Source organism: Vicugna pacos, unplaced genomic scaffold, assembly GCF_048564905.1.
Source record: "Vicugna pacos unplaced genomic scaffold, VicPac4 scaffold_21, whole genome shotgun sequence".
NCBI lineage: Eukaryota > Metazoa > Chordata > Mammalia > Artiodactyla > Camelidae > Vicugna > Vicugna pacos.
In genome coordinates, this window is record NW_027328742.1 from 7,023,840 (window position 1) to 7,029,857 (window position 6,018).

Genomic DNA, 6,018 nt, shown 5'->3' on the forward strand with positions numbered 1-6,018 from the left:
GGTGAAGGCATATGACTGGGAATGTCAATGTGGACTTGATCAAAGTCCTCAGTGACCCCCTAGGTGAGTGCTGCCCACCCCTTACCTTCAATTCTCAAGGTTCTGCCCAGGGTGACATCCAGACAGGAGAGATTCCTGGGCCCAATTAAGAGCTGTGTGGCTTGGGTGCGGGGAAAGGTGCAGGAGCTGGTTCCGTAGACGGTCACTTCCATATCTCTGCTACTCTCTCTCCCGAGGCCCCGCTGCCAAGCCCCCAGGCTCCCTGATCTTCTGTCCTTCTCTTCTACTCTAATTCAAGCCCATTTCCTCTTCCTTTATTCCCTGATTATCCCCAGCTGGAGTGATTTTCCCATCACAGATTCTGAAAAATTTTCCTGCAGCTGAAAAACAGGTCTCCAGAGGTCAATGCCCATATGGTGGTTCCTGAAGAGAGCCCCTGGTTAGGGGGACCCTCACCAACACTCACGGGGCATCAGACATGTTGCAGGGTCAACCACCCCCAACAAGAGTTTGCTGTGACCCCAAAGCACGCACAGCATCCCTGCTCACTAAAGTGTAGTTTTAGTCCTTTATTAAGAAGCAAAAATAAAATAATTGCTCATGTTTCTTACTAAAATTATTTATGAGGTAGAAAAAGTAATTCTAATAGAAAAGAACAAATTTCACTCCATGTTAGATGTGTTCGTCTGACTTTAAACCTGTACCTTGTTTTCTAGGCTCAGATTTGCTGTTTCTGCACCTTTTGTAAAAGAATGTTGCCTTTAGCCTGAAATACCCAGGAGGGCCTATTCTCCGGGCTCTGATCTTTAAGGATATTAGCTCTTCTACACTTATGTACAGATGGCAAGTTGCAAAATAGAGAATAACCTTTCTTTTTTTTGGAGGTTATACGGGGGCACCATAATTTGACCCACATGGACAGCTGCAGGAACAAAGGATTCCAAGGACAAACAATTCGTACAGCAAGAAGTTTGCAACAACCAGCCACATCCCCGCTGCTTTTAGTATAAAAGGAGACTGAATTCTGCCTTGGGGAAGAGAGTTCTACTGGATATCAATATGCCATTTTCTGGGTCTGCCGTCTTTTCAAATAAAGTCACTATTCCTTACTCCAACATCTCATCTCCCGATTTATTGGCCTGTCATGCAGCAAGCAGAACGAGTTTGGACTTGGTAACAAAATGACTGCATTAGAGGTAGTATGTCTCCACTGTTTCCTCATTTCCAGAATGTCACAACCTATCAGTTTTATATGCTGTTTAACAACACGAACAAAAAATCTATTATACGGAACTGATTCCAAGAAATAAAATTATTTCTACTCCTTCAAACATTTTTTTTATTTTGTTTTGTTATGCCTATTGAAAAGAAAATAAAAGTCAAATCATTTTATTTCACGTATTTTTTAAAGCTACATATTGTAAGTACTACAAAGATATTTAAATTGCAATAAAAATTGTTCATATATTAGTATAAAGATATATACACAATCAATGCAGATTAGGAAAGGAGTAGATATTTAGTAAAAATCCACCGCACATCCAGTCTCTTACAAGCATATCCTGGAATATAAACTCTATTACCCCGGAGTCCCCCACCCCCATTCTCACTGCGGAGTCCCTTAGTAATCAACTACCAAGGCACCAGCATAGAACCATGCAATCACTATTTTAGGTATAAATGAGAGTATTAGCTCATTCAATTCTAAAACAGAAACCTTAAAATAAATACTGAACTTATTTACAGATAAACAAATTTGGACACAAAAAAGTACAGTTTCTCCCCCAAGACACAAAGATAATAATTGGTAAAGGCAAGATTTGAACTAATCTGCCTGATTCTAAAAGCTAAGGTGGAAATCCCCTTTGACTTTGGAGGTACAGCAGCACAACCTATCACCCTATCTTTGTTCAGATCTAGCTTTAGACAGCCTGAGACAGCACCCCATTCCTATGGAACTCGAGGGCAAACAATAACAATAAGGATTTTATATTCAGTATTTTCTTAAGTCTCAATTATATAAAGTGTCAGCAGATCAGCAGAAAACTCTGGGAAATATGAGTGGGTCCAGAGCTTTTTGCTGATAAGAAACTCATTCTATCAGGACAGAGTGACCTTCCCATGAGAGGCCTCATGTACATAAACTAAAGCCAGCTGAGCAATGAAAACTAGCAAGAACATGGAACTCAAGCAAGAAGGATGCCTGCCATCCCCTGCCCAGTTGCCTCTTCACCCGCATGGACAAGATGGCAGAAGATCCAAGTTCTTGTCCAAGTGACAACATCATGGATTCTCACCCATGAAATGTTATGACTCTATGCTGTCTTAAGTCCTTTCCAACTAAAATATGATGACACCAATATCTCAGCAGAATGTCTATGTCTCCACCTTCTCTCTTCTATTAGGAGACTATATCTATGGCTACAAAGCCGAAATTCAATTAAAAACACCATGCACGAAGCCTAGTGGAAGTCTGTGTAAGAGACATTGTTCTCACGCTCAGTGAGTGAAAACTCAGAAAAAGTGGTCCTTCTCCCTCTGCAAGTGGGAGGTAGCCTGATTGTGTGTGTGTGTATGTGTGTGTGTGTGTGCACACGTGTGTGTGTGTAAATCAAATACAACGTATTCTGGGATGTGCACAGATTTATTTTTTATGTTACTATTATTTCGTGAGAATGAGCCTACCTTTAAATTAATTTGAATCTATTATTCTGAGAGAGTCTCAGGCTCTTTTGGTGGAGGATGTGAAAGGGGAAAGGAAAGGAGGAAAGAAGTAAATGAAGCAAAGCTGTAAGAGTACTGCTAGGGAAAGGCAAGACATTATTTTTGTTCCTACTTGCATCACACACAAATTAGGGACTGGCTTTCCCCCATGTCTTGTCAAGCACTGAGTTGCAGAAGAACAGGCAACAGCCCTTTTCTCACTGAGCTTGTGACTATACGTGGCATCTTATAGACACAAATTATTTAACCTGATCAAACACTCTAGCAGCAGGATGTAATTCTCCTACTTTGAGAGACAAGGAAACAGGAAGTGAAAGAGGGTATATAGCTTGACCAAAGTCAGAGGACAAGTAAACTAAAGAGGATGAATTCAAACTCAGATCTGAATGCAGAGTCTGATCTTCCCACTACTAGGGCTGGAAAATCCTTAACACACAGGGTCCCCAGCTCCTCTGCATTGTTCCTGGCACCAAGCATTTCCCATGGCGATGGTCTCCAGTTCTCAGACACAGCGCTCTGTGCAGCCAATAACCTCCATTCGACCTTGATCATCTACCTGCCACGCCCACCAGGCTTCACCATACAGGCAGGAAAGCTGGCTTTCAAGTGCATACAAACCCACCCCTGGTCTAACCTGGACTCTTCAGCAGCTTTTCCAGCATAAAGGCAGCCATGAAAGTGCTCACAGTTTGTACATGAGCCACACTACCTCTCTCCATCTGTCTCCCCACGTATACTACTTAGCTATGACCATTTTGAGAATCTTGGAAACAAATTTTTAAAAACAGAAAAGAAAGGATTCTGTAACAAGTACTTAATACTTACAATTTTAAATGAGAAGTTACAAAGTGAGTATTTACAAACCGAATCTGCCTTCCTAGGTGTCAGTTTTAACAGTTAAAAAATATAATAGCAAAAATTTCTCACTTAAAAAATTAACAAAAACATCAACAATAATCTGGAATAAACTCAAAAACAATGCCCATGTTGTATATGGAGGAAGTACAGGACTGTACTGAGGGGTAAAGTAAGAAGTGTGAAAGTAGAGACATCAACCTTTTGTATGGAGGAAAGCAGTTTTGTAAAGATGTACGTTCTCCTAAAGATAATTCAAAATTACTAAAAAATCCCATGGCAACACTTATCCTTTTTTTAACTTGAAAAAATTATATTAGAATTCTTCAGGAAAAATGAAGTCATAATAATAGCAAAGAAAAATAGGGATCAAAAAGCAAATCAAAAAATTGCACTGTCAGATATTAAATAAATTTTTACAATATGTAAGATATAGTGCTAGAGTAAGAAAGTAAGATTGACAGAAATAAACCATGAGCTCAAAAAGAGACTCTAGTGTACATAAGTATTTTTTACAGGTGGGATTTCAAATTAAAAAGCAAAGTATGAATTCAATAATTGTCTTGGTACAATCAGAGAATCCCTGGAAAAAACAAATTCTTTTCCAGTCATAATGACCACAAGAAAAGTTACTGAAAGTGATGTAAATATTAGAAAGTACTAATAAGGGCAAATACAACTCTTTGCTCATATCAATTCAGCTTCTCCTCACTGTAACAAGTACCATTCTCATCTCCATCTTAGAGATTAGAAAAACCTACAGAAGAGATTTGTAGCATTATAAGAAAGCATTTCTAAGAATAATATCAAGAATAAAACCCAAAAAGAAGACATTTGCTATCTAAAGGTTATTTTGGGCCACAACAAAAATGAACCTACTGAACAAAATGAAAGGCAAAAAATGACAAGGGAAAGCTCTGTGATACATGTTGATGAAGACAAGGGGCTAATGTTCATAATATACATAGAGCTGTCACAAAGCAACAAGAAGCTCCCCCACTTAAATGTTTGCAAAGGACAAAAGGGATCATTCACTTTTTAAAAGTTAGGTGGCTAATGAGTGAAAAATGCTCAATACCACACTGGTCATAAAGGGCAAACTAAAACAATGGAAATCATTTTGCTCATCATATTGGCAAATATTTGTAAAAGATATTCTAGCTAGTGTCCATTTTTGAGACAACAAACTGTGAGCGATCTTTTGGAGGACGACATGTCAATGGATATATAAACCCTGGAAAACGTGTGTACACACAGGCTGAACTTCACTTTTAGGAATCGTTTCATTTACAAAAAGAATCAGTTCAAAAAGATGTACTCATCAGAGCATTTACACAGCACTGTTTACATTGGTGGGAAGAAAACCTGAAGTGGAATCATACCCAGGGATAGAGAATTGGTTACAAAATTTATTCTACATCTTTTCATTCCCCACAGGAGAAGGAATTTCTAGATTCACTTGAAAGGAGCCTGTGATTTATGTAGTTGTCACATCCAAGGACTAAATTTCCAGAAACCTTAACTAAAGGAATACTCATACAAGATCACAGGAATGTTTGTACAAGAAGGATGCCAGTCAGACACCCTTTCTGACAGTGGAAAATGGAGAAAACTTAAGTGTCCACCATCAAGACAATGATGCGGTAAATCACGGTGAGCTGTGGCCACTAAAGTTCCGGTGTTTCGGCGTGGTCCAAGGCCTTGTCCACAGTTCTCTCCCACGAAAGGTGTCCTTACACAAGAGACCAAACCTGCACATCAGGAGACCACTCTACTCTATCTGAAAGGACCGGATGAGTCTGGAGGGAGAGGACGTCTGTGATATATACCTTAGTGAATAAACCGAGCTGCAGAAAACATATAGTATGGCCTTATTTTTCAATAAAGCTTATATACACACACATATACATAGATTTCTCATATACGTTTATGTATGTGTATATATATATGACATAGGCCTAAAGGTCATGAAATATATACTCCACATTGTCAGCAGTTTTTACTCTCAGGAAAAAAGGGGAAGGGAAGTAGGGGACTTTCGGTACCACCACAGTTCTCTTTTCAGTATTCCAGTTAAGTTTACTTGGAATTTAAAAGTTTACTTAAGTCCAAAGTAAAATGGACAGGGATTCCACAACACAGAATGCTATAATGGTCATTAAAAATCATGCCAGCAGAGATAGAATACTGTAAAAAAAATTGTAATAAGCCGAATGGAAAATGGAGGTCTCCATACAGCAAACAGGCACACAGTGCTCGCTGGTTTTTATGACAGAGTTAATACACACTGATGAAAAGAACAGAAAATAGATTTTAAAGTGTTAATTATTATCTCTGAATACTGGGAACAGGATAGACCCTTTTGACCCTTTTTTCAGACTTTTATACTTAATACACATTATTTTTCATCTGAAAAATGCATTTATAGATGTCTAGTAC